The 21,538-nt window shown below is 40.8% G+C and overlaps 1 long non-coding RNA gene across 1 annotated transcript in view; it reads left to right on the forward strand.

The window, feature by feature from the left end:
* The window catches only part of LOC140515374 (uncharacterized), a 286,278-nt gene that overhangs the window by 3,206 nt on the left and 261,534 nt on the right, over window positions 1–21,538 (forward strand). The gene's annotated exons all lie outside the window — the stretch shown is intronic.

Raw genomic sequence — 21,538 nt, forward strand, 5'->3', positions numbered from 1 at the left:
ACACCAAACTATTTAGTTTGGACTAGAGAAAACTGGGAATGCTAGAAGATGACATATTAAAAGGAGATCAAAGCCCAACTGTGACTTATAACCAATTAGCTTAAAGACTAAGAATCCAAGTCCCCACCCATCTAGGTGCCAATACACTGTTAAAATACTCACTTGATTCAGCAATTAACTGATTGTCTGTGCCCTTCTTTGGAGGCAGAGACAAGTAACCGGCTTTTTTTTTTTGGGGGGTGGTGCCTGGATTGGCTGCCACATTCTAGGAAATATTTTAGTATTCTGTAGTGGAAAACATGCTAAATTTGTACTGCAGTCCTGGTGAAGCTGTTCATTAGGTACACAGCCCACAAATTATGTAGCCCCAGTTTCCTCATCTGGAAAGTGTGGATAACCTTTGTACCATCTATGGCATGAGTTGTTTTTTTTAAAGAAAAGTACCTTATATCCATTAGAACCCTAAAGGATTGAGAGTTGTTGTGGTTAGAGAAAGAATACTGTATTTGATGTTGGAGGAATTGAATTAGAATCCCAGATCTGCTATGTACTCTACCTTGCCTTGTCATTTAACCGGGTCTAGTTTTAGGGAAATGGCTTTTGGTCTCATATTCCTATTATTTTACTATTTACCTTGGAAATCAGGCCTTTATCAGAGATCTCTGATGTAAAGTTGTTTTTTTCTGATCTGCTAGCTTACCTTCTTATAGTAGTTGTGTCAATGTTATTCCTACAAAATCTTAAAAATTCATATCATTCAAATTATTTATCACTGTCACCATACGTTATTTGGCCAAGAATTTTCGCACCACAATGGCTGAGCAAATTGTGGTATGAATATTGCAGTCGTAAGTGACAACAGAAGATATGGATTCAGGGAGAAGATCTGAGAAGACTTGGCTGAACTTAGAGCCAAGTGAGAAGGAATAGGAAAGCAATTTCTATGGTAACAACATTATTGTAAATAGAAAAGCTTTAGAAAGCCTTATTGAATCTGGGCAGTGTAGTGGCTCCCTGGAATTCCAGTGGGCCACTGATGAGGTGTGCTGGCCACCTCTGGGGGCAGAGGTCATGGACTCAAGGTACAGAATGGGACCTAGAGTGTTGGACACCACCAGTGTGAACCTGTGCTTTGCATCGTTGTGCCCATTGGTTACAAGGTTTTTGCTTTTGTTGGGGAGAGGGATTTGGTGGGAGAGGATAGTGAATGATAATGTTGCTGGGGAAAAAAGGAAAGAGCTAAAAGGGGATATTGAAGCATTTTTGAAAACTGCACAGAAGAGTAGGAAGTCCAGAAGGAGACACAGACAAGCAGGACAGCTTGAAAAGAACATGGTGAATTTATTATGTAGAGATTTGCAGTTTTGCATATTATTCCCTTTTCTGTTCTACTTTTTAAAAATATAAAATTTATTTAAAAAAAACAACCCACAAGAATTCTCCACCTAGTCCTAGCTGTGAAAGGTTCCTGATGTCATTTTCTTCTCCTTTTTTTTTTTGTTGTATATCCTTTCATGTTCAGGTCATGTACCCACACGGAATTTCTTGTGGCAAATGGTGTAAGCACTTGATCTCAACTAAATTCATTCAAACTGCTTTTCAGTGTTCTTATCAGCTCTTGTTAAACAGGGACTTCTTCCCCAAGTAGTTTACATTTTGGAGTTTATTGAACACTGGCTTATGTGGAGCTCATTGTTTCTGATTGTTCATTATCTGGTGCTCTGTCCCACTGGTCTGCTTTTCTTTTTTTAACCAGTAAAAAATAGTTTTTTTTAAAAAATATTTTGAGGACCTTTATAAAGCTACAAACTGTTAATCATCAAAGAATAAATTTTTTCTTTTGAATTTTTTCTTAAAATTAGGAACTTAACAAATATGAACACTTCTATATATAAAGAATGGGGGAAAAGAAAATAAGATTGTACTTGAAACTGAATTTCTGTGATGCGTAAATTATTTTTTAAAGTATATTTTACATTCAACACAGTATTACCAAGACTTTGCTCCTTTTCTATGTCCCCTTTTCTTCTTCTTTATGATGTTTTTTGTGTGTTCATCCTTCGTTGCCGAAGAAGACCATGCCATCAGAGAAATGATGTCATGACTTGCACTTGACTTTGTGTTGAGTGAGGGAGGGCTGTGCAGGTCACCTGCCTCACTTCTCCTCCAGAGCCATCTGAATCCAGCGACCTGATATTCATCAGGATGACTGGAGATGACCCAGGATGAGGCAGTTGGGGTTAAGTGACTTGCCCAAGGTCGCACAGCTAGTGAGTGTCAAGTGTCTGAGGTGAGATTTGAACTCAGGTCCTCCTGACTCCTGCACTGGTGCTCTATCCTCTGCACCACCTAGCTGCCTCTACGATGTCTTTTAACATTTCATCGACTCTCCTTGCTTTTTAAAATCACATTATTACTACTACACACTGCCTTCCAGCCTCTATAACCTCCTTCCCTTCTGTCTGCCCCCCCAGTAAAAGTCTTTCTTCATTGACCCTGTCTCATTCGACCTTTCACCTTTCTACTGTGAGATGGGAGGCATGCTGCATCATTAGTGTAAAATTGGCCAGAGTTAGCCTTTCGATGTGGTTTTCCTCTATGTTATTGTGGTTATTGTATAAATTGGTCTCCCAATTCTCACTTCATTCTGCGTTGGCATACACACTTCTTCGTAGGTTTCTCTATAGTCACATCCCATAATTAGTTCAGCCATTTTCCAATGAATATTTCTAGGTCTTTTCTGCAATAAAAAGTGCCTTTATAAAAGTGCTATGTGTGTATACATACATATATGTATATAAATACACACACATGTATTTATGTATATTGCACACGTACATATAGATGCAATTTCCCTTTAGTTTTGATTTCTTGAGGTATATACCTAGTAATATTATAGTATTATCACTGGGTCAAAGGATATGTACAGTCTATTGAGTTTTTGGGTGTAGTTTCAAATTTCATTCCAGAAGGTTCTATCAATTCACATCTTCACCAGCAATGCATACCTCAGTGTCTTCCCACAGCCCCTCCAACAGTTGTGAGTTTCCTTTTTTATTATCTTTGCTAATCTATTGGGTATGATGTGGAACTGTACAGTTGTTTTCATATTGACCTATACTTTTCTTTCCCTGGTTTAGTTATTAAGAGTATTTTTGCCTCGTAAAAGGATTCTGGTAGGGTGCTTTCTTTCTCAAGTTTTTGAGAGTAGTTTGTGAAGTAATGGGTACTAATTGTTTCTTAGATATCTAATAGAATTCTCCTGTGAATCCAGCAGAATCCGGAGTTTTTTCCTTTGGTAGTTTCTTTATAGCTACATCTGTTTCCTTTTCTGAGATTAAATTATTTAAGGGCTTTATGTTCTCTTCTGGTAGTTTGAGTGTTTTACATTTTTAAGGTTTTCCTCTATTTCTTTTGTGCCAGGCCTAGAGGCCTGAGGGCTACCCGAGTCTTACCTTACCTGTCCCAGGTCTTCGGTTGGCCAAACCGGATAAATGTATGAGAGAAGAGACTTTCCGGAGTCGAACAAGGGTTAGGCTTTATTCAGGGTCCTGGTTACATGTGCAGGGGGAACTCTTCCTTAGGAGGGAGAGAGAAGTCTCCCAAGGAGGCAAAGATCTTACAGTAAGAGATTGGAAGCAGAAGTGTAAGTGGGGAGAGAGGGGGAAGGGAGAGCGAAGAGAGGAAAAACGGAGCCTTCTCCTTCAGGCTTTCCTGACCCTAATTAAGCTCTCCTGCCGTGTAGTTTGCACCTGAATACCGTGCCTGTTAGATAACAATAGGTGTGCCCAGATCCGGGACAGTCTCGAGGGTGGGGATGCTCCTCCCATCACGTTTCTCACGGGAAGAGGCGGAAATACACGAGATAGCTCGGTCTCACTCCTCGATTCCCTGGTGTTTCATGGGGGGCCTCATGAGAACTCTAAGATTTAGAAGTTCCCACCTTTACCCGCCGGAGACTGTCCACATGGAATTGAGCTTCCATCCCCAACACTTTTGTGTTCACATTTTATTTGCCTATAACTGTGCATCATGTTTTGAGTATTCTTTTTTACTTCTCCTGATTTTGCTGTGATTATTTACTTTTTATTGATTTGCTTTTCTGTTCTTTTTAATCAGATTAGCTAAGAGTTGATCAATTTTATTAGTCTTTTCAACCAGCTTCTAGTTTTATTTATCGTTTCTATTTTTTTGTTTCTGATTTATCCATTTCCTCTCTAATTTTTAATATCTCCTCTTATTTTTAAGTTTTTTACTTGTTTATTTTGTGTTTTTTCAATTTTCTAATTTTTAAAATGCATATTCAGTTCATTAATTCTTTCTTTTTGTATTTTGTTAATGTATGATGGTAAAGATAGGATTTCCTCCCCAAGAACTGCTTTAGCTGTATTTCAGAAATTTTGATGTTATTTTGTTACCATTTTCTTTTACATGGTTACTAATTGTTTCAATGATTTGTTCTTTGACCTATTTATTGTTTAAGATTAAGTTTCCATTTGAATCTGTATCTTTGGTTTGGGGTTTCTCGACCAATTTCTATTTTTTATTGTGTTATGGCCCATAAAGTATTAATTCTTTCTGCCTTTTTACATTTGTTTGCAAATAGCTTTATGCCTTCATGCATGTCAGTTTTTCTAAACGTTCCATGTGGTGTTAAGACACATGTATATTCTTTTCCTGTCCCATCTAGAAGATTCCATAAGTCAAAAGACTCTACTTTCACCGGAATTTGTTCAATTCCATGTTTTCCCTTTTGTTTACCTTTGTTAGACTTTTTTACATGAAACTGATAGGTAGTGAAGTCTTTTGACTCTTGTATTACTGTCAATGTCTTCTTGAAGCTCAGTTGATTCTTTTTTGAATTTGGTTGCCAAGGTATTTGGAACATATAAGCTTAATACTAATATTGATTTGTTGTCTATAGCCCCATATCTCCTTTCAGCATAATATAGTTTCCTTGTTTATCCTTTTTATTTGTTTGTTTTTGAATGTTTGTTTTTTCTTTGTCTGATAGCATGATGGCAACTCCTATTTTATTGGATTCACTCGATGCATAGTAAATTTGCTCCCATCCCCTCAGTTTTATTTTGTGTATATCTTTGTTTTTCAAATGTGTTTCTTGCAAGCTCCCAGAGTGTAGGGTTTTGTTTTCTTCTCCAATCTGCCACTCTTTTTCAATTTTTGGATTGTTTCATCCATTCAATTTAAAGTTAGAAGAGTTAGGTTTATATTTTCCTCCATCTGTCTCTAAATTCTTTTCAAGTTATAATTTTCTCCCTCTTCTGCTGTAAACAGTGTTACTATGTTCCTTCAGTTACTTTAATCTTCTTTTAAAGATGGCCCTGTTCCCACTGGCTCTCTTCCGCTTCTACAGTTGCCCTCTTCTTGTTTGTTGCCCCCTTTTCTTTAGGCTTTGGTTTATTAGTTCCTTTTTCTCTTCTACTTTTCATTTGATTATATAATCCTTCCCCTCCTTTTTCCTCTTAGTCAAGCAGTTTTCCCCTTCCTATCCTTCCTTTCAGCTGGACCTATTCATTAATTTTTAAAATGTCATTTTTGTATCCCTTTTTAGAAAACTCTCGTTCTCTTCATCTATCTTCTCTTTCTGTCTACTCTAGACCTCTGCTCTCTGATTTGTGTCGCCTGTAATCATCTGGTCTCTCTTTTTTCTCTGTATTCTTCATGCAATCAAAACTTCCAGGGTATCCGTTCTAGGTTTTTCCTCTTGGCATTTCATGCCACTGCCTTGGAAAGCTTGTCTCACGGATTCCCCTTTTCCATTGTGCCTCACTCCTAGAACAGTGCCAGTCATTGCAGGTGTCAGAGAAGCCACCGCCCCATGGTAGGGCTGCTTTCCCCAAACATACTTGATGTAGCCCACCACTGATCTCTCCTCCTCTGTTGACCCTTTTCCTCCCTACATTTGCCTGGAAATCTCATCTCTGTGTGTTTGCCAGTTGTCCCCAGGGGTTCCACCTCCTGACCTCCCAATGTGGGACAAGCAGACTTTTCAAGCTCCAAATCCCCTAGGCCTCCATGACCATCTCTCTTTACCCATAGGAGTATTTATCAGTATATATCAGTATATAGGAGCATTGACTTCCAAAGTAAGGCCCACTTTCTTTCCCTTCCCTTCTCAGTCTTTCCCTCCTCCTCCTCAACCATTGCCCTGTAGGCTTTTCTCTTTTTGTGACCACAGAGGTCATTGTCCCCTCATTGTTAATGAGCCCTTGATTTGATTCTGGTGTGTGACATGCACCTGTCCATTGTCCTGTTCCCCTCCTCCACTTTTATGTAGCCTCCCATGTTGTCATGTAGTCCCCCCAAAAAGCATCGATTCCCCTGTAGGTTCATAGTGCCCCCATTGGCCCCTTCACTGTTATCTCACCCCGATTTCCTTCTTCACCTTTATCTCCTCATGTCTGAAAGAAGCCTCTACTGGTCTCCCTTGTTGTGCCGGCCTTGCCTGTTGAATTTATTCACTCCTCCTGCATTTCTGGTGCTAGAAGTGTTTGAGCAAATAATCTCTGCAGCTGTGGTTTTCTTTCTAAAAAGAAGCCAAATTCTTGTTTGTTATTGAACATCTCTCTTTTTTTCCTTTATAGTTAAGCTCTGCAGGCTTAGGTCACCCTGGGCTGCAGCTTGAGTTCTGTTACTCTTCAGAACACATTATTCAATTCCTTTCTGCATTTTCTAGTGGGTGCAGAATAATCTTGTGTTTTGGGTTTTTTTTAATTTTTGTTTATTTATTTTTAGTTTGCAACATTCATTTCCACAAAATTTTGTATTTCAAATTTTCTCCCCATCTCTCCCTTCTGCTGCCCCCAAACTCCATGCATTCTGATTACCCCTTCCCCCAATCTGCCCTCCCTTCTATCACACCCCTCCCTTCCTTTATCCCCATCTTCTCTCTTTTCTTGTAGGGCAAGATAGATTTCTACACCCCATTACCTGTATTTCTTATTTCCCAGTTGCATATAAAAACAATTCTCAACATTCATTCCTAAAACTTTTGAGTTCCAACTTCTCTCCCTTCCTCCCTCCCCACCCATCCCCACTGAGAAGGCAAGCAATTCAACATAGGCTATATATGTGTAGTTTTGCTTAAGACTTCTATAATAGTCATGTTTTGTAAGACTAACTATATTTCCCTCCATCCTGTTTTGCCCCCCATTAGTTCTATTCTTTCTTTTTACCTTGTCCCTTCCCAAAAGTATTTACTTCTAATTACTCTCTCCTCCCATTTGCCCTCCCTTCTATCATCCCCCCACCCCACTTATCCCCTTCTCCCCTACTAATCTTGTGCTTTTTGAATGTCCTTTACTTTGCATTGGAAGGTCTTTCTCCTGATGACTTACGGAACTTGTTGTTTCTGAACTGAATTGTTAAATTTAATCTCTATGTGCTTTGGAGTTTGCAGCCTTGGGTTTTTTTTTCTGGAGATGATTTGTAAATTCTTTGGAGTTTAATTTTCTGGCAGTTCTCTTCTATTATTTCCTTCATTATAGTGTTAAGGGTTTGGGATTTTTTGTCCTGTTACATGTTTCTTGGAGACCTGTGATCCTTAGGTTGTCTCTGCGTATCCTGTCTTCAAGATTACCATGTTTTTCTTGCATAGTGAACATATTTTTTTAAATGTGATTTTTCTTTTACTTTTCTTCTTCTAGATTGTTCTTCATTTCTGTTTTTGAATTCCCAATATATTGTTCTCTTTTGTTTCTTTGGTTAGACTGGTCATTGCAGATTGCAGTTTTTCTATTCTGCTCATTATTTTTACTGTGTAGTAAATAAATTCTGCTCTCATAATTTTCATTTTTTTCCTCAGTTTTTTTTATTAACCTTAGTTTCCTCATGCTTAAAACACAGACAGTGACACCCAAAAGATGAATCTCTTTAGGCATCAAATGCAAGAATTCCATAGTTTACATGTACACATACATATATGTGTGTATACATGTACGTACATTCTATTTATATTTAAGCGTTGTAGTGATAGAACCTGACAATCATATTCTGCTTTTGGATATATTCGGAATGTATCACTTCTTTGGCTCAGCACTATTTTATTGTCTGTAAGGATTAGAAAAGACAATCATGTAAATTCTTGGTTTCTATTTACCCTACAGGAGCATTCTATGTGCCATGTGGCACACATCTATGACTTCACATGAGTATTTTGATTTCTGTGTGTTATATTTATTTACCATTTCAGATGAGGTTTATTTATATTTACTTTTATATTTATTTATTATATCAGATGAAGCTTCATAGTGAAATGGAAAGAGCAACACTCTTAAGAATTGGGATATTGGATGCTAGTCTCAATTCTGCCATTAACTCAACTTGTGATCTTAAATAACCTCTCTAGACCTCTGTTTCCTTATTTGTAAAATGGGAGGGGGGATATTTCATTTTTTAAAAATATTCAGGAACAGCATGTTGTAGGTACACGTTCTTAACTTCCGCAGGGTCCTAGGTCTTATCAAGTGTCAGATCATTTTCCTTTGTTTTATTTCTAGATGTCTGAACTCTATTATAGATCCAGAGGCTTTATTTCTTTTTGTTGTTACTGCTTTTATCATTGATCGACCTCTAGGCAAGTTTCCAAAAGTTTCAAACTGCTCCCTTTGCGTCCACAGTGATGATACAGTCTTTGTAACACACTCGCTCATGTTTGGGGAGGAACCGTGCCTATCGCTGCCTTGTATTGTAGTATCTCGGGTAGTTTGAGACTTTTTGAAACCTGCCAAGGCCAACATTTCCTTGAGGAGTTTGTTCTCACAGTCTTTATCTTGATTAGAATGGATCCTGGGAAGAAATCTATCTACAGAAAAAATACTTTTCCCACAATACTTGGCAACCTTAGATGCTTTCAGGTTTGGGGTTGGCTATGCTTATACATACCTGGTAAAGAGGTCCATCACCACTAAGATGTGACATAGATTTGCTATTTCCTGTCACAGAAAGTCAATGTAGCCGACTTCCAAAAGCTTGCTGGATCTTCTGTTCTGCAAATGTCTAGCATGAGTTGGTAATGCTTTTCTTTGTCCACATCTGACAGAAATGTCACACTTTTTGTTGACACCTGTAGCAGTTTTGAGTCAGTAAAAATCTAGTTTTTCCCAACTTTAGAAGTTCTTTTTGGACCCATATGCCAAATCATAGTATGGTTTAAGGTATGTGTGACTGTTGGACAGTCTGCTCTGGGTAGCATCAGACTCTTTCTGGTCCACGTTGTGGACTTGTTCTCTGTCAGATACAATACTTCATCACAGAGTTCCAAATTCTGCCAGGGTTTCAGGACTAAGTTACCTTCTGACTGAAGCCCAGGATGTTTGAATTATTGCCTTGCTTTTTGCTTTTAGCATTTTTCTTAGTCTTTCATCAGTTGTTCGCTCTCACTGCCAGCCATCCACTGGTAGTTGTGGCATTCTAGACAGCCTATCTGCATCCACAGGTTTTACCAGACCTGCAGGGTATGCTGAATTCATAGCTGACTAGTTGTCCTGCCTGTCTCTGGCAAATAGCATCTAGCTTGCCATGGGTCCGTACCAAGAGACTGATGGTCACCAGAGAGAGAAGACTGACAGTGAATCTCATTACTCTGTCTACAAGCTTGAGTTCTTGACTTTGAAGTGGGCTACCATTGAAAAATGTCAAGAAGAGCAAGAGTGAGTGAATCAGAGAGAGAGAAAGTGAGAGAGATGGAGATAGAGAGTAAAGCTCCAAGTATAGATTCATGATTTCTATTTTGACTAATGTTGTCAAGAAATCTACAGTTCCAACAGAATGCATCTTTACCTTCATTGATTACCTGAAGTGGGTTTTTCCAGACCTGTAGAGTGTGCTGCATTCATTTCCATGTGCTGGTTAGTGTCCTCCCCATGATGTTGTGTTTACTTATTTGTGCGGTAGAGTGAAAGTGAGGCAGATTGTGGTTTTCTTGTGGCCTTGCACATAGTAGGCGCCTAAACAAATGCTGATCAATTGATTACATTGTTCTCCTGGTTCTATTTTACTCAATCAGTAAGCATTTGTTAAGTTCCTACTATGTGCTAGGCCTTATCCTAGGCCTTAGGGATACAAAGACAAAGACTGAAACCATCCATGCCCTCCAAGAGCTTGTATTGTATTAGGGGAGATGTCATGATTATTTACAAAGTATACAAAGCTAGGTGGTGCAATGGATGGAGCCCTCAACTTGGAGTCAGGAAGACTCACCTTCCTGAGTTCAAATCTGGCCTCAGTCACTTACTAGCTATGTGACCCTGGGCAAGTCACTTAACCCTGTTTGCCTCAGTTTCCTCATCTGTAAAATGAACTGAAGAAAGAAATTGCAAATTACTCCAGTAGTTTTGCCAAGAAAACCCCAAAAGGGGTCATGAAGAGTCAGACATGACTGAAATGACTCAACAACAAAACACAAAATAAACATGAGAGCAACCAATAGATGGTAGGCTCAAGGAAGTTATCATGGAGGAAGCAGCATTTCAGCTGAGTTTTGAAGGAAACCCAGGATTTAAAGAGGAGGAGGCAAGCAGCTAGGGCATCCTAGGCCCTATCAAGGGGAATAGCCTGTAAAGAGGCATAAAGATAAGAGATGAAACACAGTATTTGAGGGACCCATCCAAAAGGCCCCTGGGCCAGATCGCTGAGGTGTGAAGGGGATGAATGAATTCTAAGCCTGGAAAAGCTGCTTAAAGTCAGGTTGTTATGGGCTTAAAATACCTAATGAAGTAGTTTGGGTTTGACCCTAGGAGTAATAGGGAGCCCTTGGAGTTTATTGAAAAGGGGAGTGACATGGACAGACCTGTGCCTCAGGGCTATTCTCTGTGGAGAATATACTTGAGAGAAGAGAGGCTTGAGACATCACTCCATCCCACCAGTCCTATGTTTTTCTGATTTCTTCATATTTGGCTTTTCTTATGCACAATTGGATTCCATGACACCCACATGCCCAAATGTGTTTATGCCATTTGTCAAATGATGGGCACCTATTTGTTTCCAGGTTTTTGCTACGACAAAAATTCTAGTAGTCACTCTGCAAACATTAGCTAATGCATCCTTTGTGCCAGGCATTGTGCTAGGCTTGGATACAAGGCAAAAAGAGAAACAGGTCCTGCCCTCAAGGAACTTACTTTCTATTAGAGGAAATTTGTAGAAAGAAAATTAAATATATAATGTATACAAAATGGATACTAAGTCATTTGTGGGGTAGATATGTGCTACAGTGGGGATCAGGATTGGTGTTCTATAGGAGGTGACACCTTGAAGGAAGCCAAGGATTTCTGGGAGCAGAGCAAGTGTGCTTCTGCAAAGACCCAGAGACTGGAGATGGTTCTGCATGCAGACTCTAGGTCAGTCTGGCTGAATCACAGAGGAACAAGTAATAAGGCTGGGAAGCTGGACTGTCACGAGATTTGAAAGGCTTTAGAAGTCAAATAGAGGAGTTGATGTCTTATCATGTAGGTCAGAGGGAGCCACTGGAGTTTCTTGAGTGTGAAAACGACATGGTCAGACCTGGGATTTAAGAAGATCGATCTTCTCTCCCTGGCTTGAGGACCTCCTCTTTTCGATCTATCTTTCATTCATTGACAATTAGGAGGCTCTTCTAACAACCCAGGTGAAAAGTGACAAGGACTTGAACCAAGATGGTAGCCTTTGTCATGTGAGTAGAGACAAAGTGATGAATTTGAGATATACTGTGTAGGGAGAATTGACAAGACTTGGAAATTAAGTGGGTATAAGGGAGAGTAAAGAGTTGAGGATGCTCCAAGGTTGTGAACTCAAGTGACTGGAAGCCTGGGGGTTTCTCAGCAGAAATAGGGAAGTTAGAATGAGAAATGGATTGTAGGGAAAAGATAATAAATTTTGTTTCAGACATGGTAGTCCATGTAGGAGATGTCCAATAGACAGTTGGTGATGTGATATTAGGGTTCAGAAGATATCCTTGAGGTCTGTACCCTGTAGCAAGGGTCACTGGGGCAGAGGGTGTGAACAGAGTTTTTGTGATCTTTCTCACATAATTTCAAATTGTTTTCCAAACTAGTTGGACTGATTTGCAGCTTCACCAAAAGTATTCTTTAAAATGTTTTAGCATTCTGAACTTTGAGGAGAAAAAAGAGCCATTTTCATGCATTGAGTGGAACATGGAAGTTCCACATGGTTCCACAAGAAATCATGAATCCCATACCACTTAAGAATTTTTTTTTTACCTTCATAACATCTCTCCCTCCCTTCTCTGATGTTGTTATTTCCTCTGCATGGGTCCTCATCACCTTACGTCTGGACTATTGTAATAGTCTGCTGCTTGGTCTGTCTGCCCACTCCACTTAGCTGTCCCAAAACATGGGTCTGGCCATATCACCCCTTTACTCAAAAAACTCCTGTGGCTCCCTCTCACCTCCAGAATCAAATAAAAAATTCTCTGTTTGGTGTTTAAAGCCATTCACAATCTGTCTTCCTCCTCCCTTTCTAGTCTTCTTACAGCTCACACCCCATCATGTTCTTTGGAATCCAGTGACACTGGCCTCCTTGCTGTTCCTCCAACAAGACACTATTTTCTGACTTTAGATATTCCCCCTGGTTGTCCTCCACACCTGAAATACTCTCCCTCCTCATCTCCACTGCCTGGCTTCCTTCAAATCCCAGCTAAGATCTCACCTTTTCCAGAAAGCTGTTCTCCATCCCTCTTAGATCTAGTGCCTTCTCTCTGAGATGGCCCCTCGTTGTATCTCTTTGTACGTATCTCTATGTATCTCGTTTGTACATAGTTGTTTGCATGCAGTCTCCCTCATTGGACTGTGACATCCTTGAGATCAGGGATTATCTTTTTTGCCTTTCTTTGTATGCCTCGTGTTCTCTCATCCCTTCTCTCCACTCACACAGCCACAGTTCACCTCTTTCCTGTGCTATGGAAATAGGGTGCTGGTGGTTCTGCCGGCCTCAAGTTTCCAGCCTCCACTCAGCTGCCTGCCAAGGTGATTTTTTTTTAAAGCAGAGTTCTGACCACATTACACCTGCTTAGTAAGCTCCACTGGCTCCCTGCTGTCTCCAGCATCACATACAAGTTCTCTGTTTGGCTTTTCAAGGCCCTTTACTGCCTTTCCAATCTTCTAAGCCTCTGTTTCCCTTCTGATATTCTATAATTCAATGAGACCTGGCCAGCTCGCTGTTCCTTGAATGAGAACCTTCATATCGTCCTCTTTGTGCCTGTGATCCGACTAGGGCCCATACCTAGAATGCCTTCTCTCCCCACAGCTGCAGCTCAGAAAACCAGGGTTCCTCCAAAACTTAGCTCAGATCCCCCTATCTGCAGGCAAGCTTTGCTAGTCTCCCCTAGTGTTGAACACCTTCCTTTCTAAGAGTACTCTCCATCTAGCAACATTTTGTGTCTTCCTAGTTATTGGCCTGTTGTAGGCCCCAGTGGGTAGACCCCATTAGAATGTGAGTTTCTTGAGGGCAAGGATGGATTTTTTTTCTTTTCCGTTCTTTGACTTCCCGTTGCATACCTCAGTACTTGGCACTAAGAAGCACTTAATGCTTGTTACCTGACTGCCTGGGGTGCATCTGACAGACTTGGACATCCATGGTTTGCAGAGTTATAGGTGTCACGCCAGTGATGTGGGCTACCTAAAATGAAGCGTTCACAGGAGACCGCCTGTAGCTACAGGAGCATTTGTCAGTGTGGCAGACAACGAGCCCAGGACATTCATGCAGAACTAAGAAAGCAGCAGGGAATGAATCACATCAAATAGGAAAAACACCTAGTAGTGAGGAGTGGAAAGTGAAGAATAATGAAAAATAAGAAAAAAGCTAAAGGACAGTAACTCTCTCCAGGCTTTCAGTATGGTTGATGGGATTAACATCTTTGGGGGAAAAAAAGAAAATAAAACAGTGAAAGTTTGGGGGAGGGAGAAAAGAGTATTCTCTCTCTCAGTTAAATTTTAGATTAACTAAAGTGTTAGGTAGTAACCCTAAGGACTTATATTTATTCACTTATTTATTTTTTGTTTTATTTTATTTTTTAAATTTATTTATTTCACTTTTAACATTCATTTTCACAAAATTTTGGGTTCCAAATTTTCTCCCCATTTGTCCCCTCCCCCCACCCCAAAACACCAAGCATTCTAAATACCCTATCACCAATCTGCCCTCTCTTCTAACATCCCTCCCTTCCCTTGTCCCCATCTTCTCTTTTGTCCTGTAGGGCCAGATAACTTTCTATATCCCATTACCTGTATTTCTTATTTCCTAGTAGCAAGAACAGTACTCGACAATTGTTCCTAAAACTTTGAGATCCAACATCTCTTCATCCCTCCCTCCCCACCCATTCCCTTTGGAAGGCAAGCAATTCAATATAGGCCATATCTGTGTAGTTTTGCAAATGACTTCCATAATAGTCGTGTTGTGTAAGACTAACTATATTTCCTTCCATCCTATCCTGCCCCCATTGCTTCTATTCTCTCTTTTGATCCAGTCCCACCCCAAGAGTGTTGACTTTAAATTGCTCCCTCCTCCCACTGCCCTCCCTTCCATCATCCCCCCCCCCACCCTGCTTATCCCCTTATCCCCCACTTTCCTGTATTGTAAGATAGGTTTTCATACCAAAATGAGTGTGCATTTTATTCCTTCCTTTAGTCAAATGTGATGAGAGTAAGCTTCATGTTTTTCTCTCACCTCCTCTCTTTATCCCTCCACTAATAAGTCTTTTGCTTGCCTCTTTTATGAGAGATAATTTGCCCCATTCCATTTCTCCCTTTCTCCTCCCAATATATTTCTCTCTTACCGCTTAATTTCATTTTTTTAAGATATGATGCCATCCTATTCAATTCACTCTGTGCTCTCTGTCTCTCTTTGTGTGTGTGTGTATATGTGTATGTGTGTGTATGTATGTGTGTATGTGTATGTGTGTGTGTAATCCCACCCAGTACCCAGATACTGAAAAGTTTCAAGAGTTACAAATATTGTCTTTCCATGTAGGAATGTAAACAGTTCAACTTTAGTAAGTCCCTTATGACTTCTCTTTGCTGTTTACCTTTTCATGCTTCTCTTGATTCTTATGTTCGAAGGTCAGATTTTCTTTTCAGCTCTGGTCTTTTCATCAAGAATGCTTGAAAGTCCTCCATTTCATTGAAAGACCATTTTTTTCCCTGAAGTATTATACTCAGTTTTGCTGGGTAGGTGATTCTTGGTTTTAGTCCTAGTTCCTTTGACTTCTGGAATATCCTATTCCATGCCCTTCGATCCCTTAATGTAGAAGCTGCTAGATCTTGTGTTATCCTGATTGTATTTCCACAATACTTGAATTGTTTCTTTCTAGCTGCTTGCAATATTTTCTCCTTGACCTGGGAACTCTGGAATTTGGCCACAATGTTCCTAGGAGTTTCTCTTTTTGGATCTCTTTCAGGTGGTGATTGGTGGATTCTTTCAATATTTATTTTGCCCTCTGGTTCTAGAATCTCAGGGCAGTTTTCCTTGATGATTTCATGGAAGATAATGTCTAGGCTCTTTTTTTGATCCTGGCTTTCAGGTAGTCCCATAATTTTTAAATTGTCTCTCCTGGATCTATTTTCCAGGTCAGTTGTTTTTCCAATGAGATATTTCACATTATCTTCCATTTTTTCATTCTTTTGGTTTTTGTTTTGTGATTTCTTGGTTTCTCATAAAATCATTAGCCTCCATCTGTTCCATTGCAATTTTGAAAGAACTATTTCCTTCAGTGAGCTTTTGGACCTCCTTTTCCATTTGGCTGATTCTGCTTTTGAAAGCATTCTTCTCCTCATTGGCTTTTTGAACCTCTTTTGTCAATTTAGGTAGCCTATTTTTCAAGGGGTTATTTTTCTTCAGCATTTTTTTGGGTCTCCCTTTAGCAAGGTGCTGACCTGCTTTTCATGCTTTTCTTGCATCTCTCTCATTTCTCTTCCCAGTTTTTCTTCCACCTCTCTAACTTGATTTTCAAAATCCTTTTTGAGCTCTTCCATGGCCTGAGCCCATGGAATATTTATTTTGAATGTTTGGGATATAGAAGCCTTGACTTTTATGTCTTTCCCTGATGATAAGCATTGTTCTTCCTCATCAGAAAGGATGGGAGGGGATATCTGTTCACCAAGAAAGTAACCTTCTATGGTCTTATATTTTTCCCCTTTTTTGGGCATTTTCCCAACCAGTTACTTGACTTTTGGGTCCTTTGTCAAGAGTAGGGTATACTCTGGGAATCTGTGAGATCTCAGTTCCTCTGAGGTGGCGTGATCAAGCATGTACTGGTCTGGATGCAGAGAGGGATTTTAATGCCTGGAATCTTAGCATTTACCTCTCCACAGCCACCTGGCCTCCAGTTCTGCTGAGTCAGCACTGGGGGCTGGTTTTCAGATAAGCTGGATGGGCAGGGCTGCCATTCAGTGTGAGACAAAGACCAGCTCAGCTAGGGCCTCCACTAAAGGCTGAGGTAAGACTCAGCTCTTCAGTGCCCCCAGGGGTTTTTACACTCCAACAATGGAGCTTCCATATGGGCTGCTGTGCTGCCTCTGTGGCTGCTGCCTGCTGCTGGAGCTATGGGAAGGCCCTTCTCCCTTCCTGGCCAGCTGAGAAAACCCCGTCACTGACCTTTGGTGACTATGGGTTGAGGGATCTGAGGCCCTGCTGCTGGGACTGGAGATTCCGACCCCGAGGTGTCCTCCTCCCAGAGTCTCATCCCACGTGCTCAGGCTGGGCTGGGCTCTGCGCTTGGCTCCGCGTCCAGTGTAACCCATGTTTCTGTGGGCCTTTCAGGTCACTGTGGGCTGGAAATCTCCTCCACTCTGTTGTTCTCCACCTCTGCTGCTCCAAAATTTGTTGATAGTTCCTCTCTATAGGTATTTTATGGGCTGTGGGGGGAGACCCTGTGTAAGTGTGTCTTTCTAGTCCGCCATCTTGGCTCCCCCCCCCAGGACTTATATTTATGATGACTGCCTTAACAAGAAAACCTTGAGTTAGATTTTGATTTTTGTCCAGATTAAAGTATCTTCCTATAAAATGGAAGATACCTTTCTAGCCACAAGGTTCATCATAGCAAACATAATGTCACAGTATCTTGTTTCACTTGTTTTTAGTTGTGTCCAACTCTTTGAGACTCCTTTTTTGAGGGGCTTTCTTGACACAGATCCTGGAGTGGTTTGCCATTACCTTCTCCAGCTCATTTTATTGACAAGGAAACTGAGGCAAATAGGGTGAAGTGATTTGCCCAGGGCCACACAGCTAGGAAGTGTCTGAGGCTGGATTTGAACTTGGGAAGGGGAGTCTTCCTGACTCCAGACCTGGTACTCTATCCAGTGCAGCACCACTTACTTACCTCAAAATATCTTGGAATTTTCATGAATTTTTATGTTCATATTTACAGTTCCTTTTACGGCTGGTTGTTGGACTAGCCAGTTGAACCAGACCACAAATTGAGTATGTTTAACACAAATATCTAGCATACTGGTCCTCACAAGCAGCCTGTTAGTCTAATTTGACAAATCACCTTCCCTTTTCTAATTTGGATAGCGTAATATTATTCAGGTATTGTTAAGGCTGCTAGATTTTAAGTTACTTGCTGAAGGGATCGGAACTCCTCGTTTTTGTTGTAATTAAGTATTAGAATTTGGCGATATAGCTAAACTCTTAAGCATTTGGTGACTTTTGGTGTTGGTGAATATGAGAAAGCATCCCAGAAAACACATTTGAGCAGCCCGAAGACTAGTAAGAGAAAAGGCGATGCAAATGATTGTGGGAAACAACTTTTTGTGAGGAAAAATAGTAGAATATTCTAGCAGTCTTAAGTTTGCTTTTCTTTACACAACCACCAACATTAACTGTTTCAGTCCTTTGTTATCTTTGACAATTTATGGATGGGAGGTGAAACCTCAAGAGTTGTTTTATTTTGCATTTTTCTTATTGTTAGTGAATTGGAGCAGCCTTTCCTTTACTTGTTAATAGTTTTCAATTCTTTTTTTTTGAGAACTAGTTGTTATTGTTGTTCTTTGTGACAACTTGTGTTGTACTGTGTTTGTCCTTCATTTTTCAAAGAGGACCATGACATCAGGGAGATGATGATATGACTTGCAGTTGACTTTGGATTTGAGGGAGGGAGGGCTGTGAAGTCACCAGCCTCACTTTCTCTTCCAGAGCCATCTGGGTCTAGTGGTCAGATATTCATCAGGGGGACTAAATATGGCCCAGGATGCAATGGGAGACCCTGGCCCTTTTAAGCTAAGGTCTTGTCAAGTTTTCACTTGATAATGCCCATTCAGAGAATAGACCTCTTTAAGTAGTTACTCAAGGGATGCCCCCTTTAATCAAAAAAGAAAAAAAAAATCAAACTGGGAGGGGAAGACCCTTCAGGATTCCTGGCTAAAAGAGAAACAGTTACCATTTAGTATTTACATTCACTGTGTGTTAGGAAGGCAGGGACCTACTGTCCAATCTATGAACTTCAGAGTGTATTGAGTCTAAGGCTTGGTCTTTGAGAAAGAAATCTAGCCAGTAAACCCAAAGGAAAAATGGCAGCTTGTGGCCATCAAAATGCAGAACACCCCAGGTAAGGAGGGAGAGGAGAGGAGGTGAAAGTGAGGCTGGTGACGGCACAGCCCTCCCTCACTCAGAACAAAGTCAACTGCAAGTCATGTCATCATCTCCCTGATGTCATGGTCCTCTTGTAGAACAAAGGACAAACACAACTTGGTAGTGACTAGGAGCTCCTTTTCTCCCCCCTCCCCTCCTCTTCCCTCCTCTGCTTTCCCCTCCCTTCTCCTCTTTTCTCCCCTCCCCTTTTAGTCTTCTATATGTTGCTTCCCCACATATCTTGGATATCAGACTCTTATTAGGAAGATTGCTTTTCCTCAGCTGACGTCTTTCCTTCCTTATTGTACTTGCATTGCTTTTGTTAGTGCAAAATGTTTCAGTTTCCTCATGGACTTTCTTACTAGAAAGGGAGAAGTGAAAAAAATGTTAATTTTGTTGTTTCTACTTACATTGTTGTACTCATTGTGTAACATTGCTTTCCGGATTCTGTGTACTTCACTTTTCATCAGTTCATCATCATCATCAGTTTTATCTTGCTTCTTTGAATTCTAAATATTTATAATTTCTTACAGTGTGATGATATTCCATTCCATTCATATACCACAATTTATTGGGCCATTCCAGTTGATGGATATCCATTTTCCCTGGTTCCAGTTCTTTGCTACCATAAAAAGTGCTGTTAGAATATTTTGGCATATGTAGGATCTTTCTGTCTTTGAAAACAGATGTGTGTGTGTGTGTGTGTGTGTGTATGTGTGTGTATGTTTCAAAGGGAGACACAATAGACACCCATAGGGGAAGCAGGCAATTGAAGCCAGAGGGCACCACTCTGCTCTGCTCAGAAAGAAGGATAGTAGGCTAGAAGTGTAGCTCTCTGCTCCCTTAAATATTGTTCATCATGGGGATATGATTGGGTTCCAACTAATTTCTCTCATTTTAAGCTCTACATGCATGGCTTACCCCTTTCTCTCCTAATTCTAGTTCCACAATGAACATATATAGAAAATAGCAAAGAAAACCCTTTATCTAAATCATAGCAAAACAAAAATCAGAGAAGACACACACACACACACACACACACACACACACACACACACACACACACACACTGAGAACCTGTACCAGACAATACAGAGTGAAGGAACTCTCTCACTGGTAGAGAGGTAACTCAGCTTCTACAAGAGAGAGTTGTGGATTTCAACCAAGGGGAAACTTCCCTAAGTCTCTAGTCCAGCAGGCTGGAGATAGGGACATGATAGAGGTTGCCCACTCTTCTCAGGTCTTCCCAGAGTCTTTTCCTTCAGCAGCAGTTGAAGTGGGCTTGACCTCTTCCGTCTTCTCTCTAAGCTGGAAGCCAGGGAAGCCCAAAGTGACTCTATGCCTGAAAAATGAGCTTTGGGACAGGGGTTACATTCCTCCCCTGGGCTGAAACTCTTTGAAGTCCCTTGCAAAGATCCACTGGAGCAGGTCCTAAACCTGTAAATATACAGTGTGAACACAAAAATCAGGGCTTTAAAACAACAAGAATGATTTTCCTGGCATCACAGGTAACCATCAATTCCTTTGCTCCCATCGAAACTGAAAGAAAACAGATGCACTGGAACATACAGTAGACTTGGATGGCACTATACAGAGTACCACTTGCAAGGACACTTGAGTGACAACATGTCTAAGTACATACAGGGTATCTAGCACACACATTTTGGAAGCACGTGCAGATCCGTAGGTCATAATGTGGCTGATTAACAGAACAAAGTCAGGCAGCAGCAACAACGCCAGTACTGCTAGGCCTGTAGATAAAGTACAGCTTAACTCTGAGCAGCAGCTTGTAGACAAACCACTTGGCAGACCTAACAGGAGATATAGTCAAGTGAACGTAACAGCAAAAAAACATAATAAAAAAAAGTCTTCTCAAGCATGCAGTAATTCATTTGTACAGCATGATACGCCTGTCTGTTTTCACATGAGCAGTCTCTGGTATTGTTGCCTAGAGATGTGTAACTATCTTTTGGCTTATCTGTAACATCATCACTTAGCCTTGTTCTCCTGTCACTGATTCCTCTCCCAGCTCCTACACTGCGGGCTGACTGTCAGGATCACCTCCACCTGGGTTGGCAGCCAGGCCAGCTTGACTCTGCATTTTTGTGCTCTATGGGTTGCATCTGTACCCTCTGAACCTCTTTAACAATTTGGGGCATGGAAGGAACTGCCTCTGGGTTCAGCTCTCCTGATCCACAATAATGCTGACAGTTCCTTCACTGGATGCATCACCTTCAGGACCCATTTATCCAGTTGGTGAAGGGTTGCTGAGTGTCCATCAGGTAGTTGAAGTGAAGAGTCCTGCCAGGGCCCCCTCCCTTCTTTGGGGCTGTTTTGTAAACAAGCAAGTTGTCCAGTCTCTTAATAACATTTGTATGAGTTGGCTTTTCTAACAGTCAACTAACTTGTATGTCTCCAGATGAATGAAAGAAATAATTTCTTTTATCTTCTTCAGACATAAGAAGTGGGTAGAATCCACTATACAAGTCCAAGACTGAAAACCTATCCAATGCAGCTTCACCTATGGCAGGGTGTATTGGTTCACATCAGGCCTTTTGTTCAGAATTTGTTCAGAAGACACACATCTGTGTCTTCATTTTCCTTAGGTGCCACCACTATGGGTGATGCAATAGGGCTGCTGGATTTTTTGGTGATGCCATTAGCTAGCATTTCTTTGATCTGGTTTCTGAGATCCTTCATCACAGATAGAGGAATCCTCCTAGATCTTTCTCTGAATGGCTAGGAATTGGGGAACTGCATTCTGTGAGTTGCACATCCCATGTCCCACTCATGCAGGGAAAACACTCCTCCCCTCTTGCTCAGTCTCAGCCTCTCCCTTGTACTTTTGTGGTACTAGGGAGTCCCCAAAGTCAAATACCTTAGGATCTAGCATAGAGGGTGAACAGTTGGGACTCGTGTGATGCTCACTGGAACCAAACCCCTTGCCTCAATCCTCTCG

This window comes from Notamacropus eugenii, chromosome X, assembly GCF_028372415.1.
Source record: "Notamacropus eugenii isolate mMacEug1 chromosome X, mMacEug1.pri_v2, whole genome shotgun sequence".
Lineage (NCBI taxonomy): Eukaryota > Metazoa > Chordata > Mammalia > Diprotodontia > Macropodidae > Notamacropus > Notamacropus eugenii.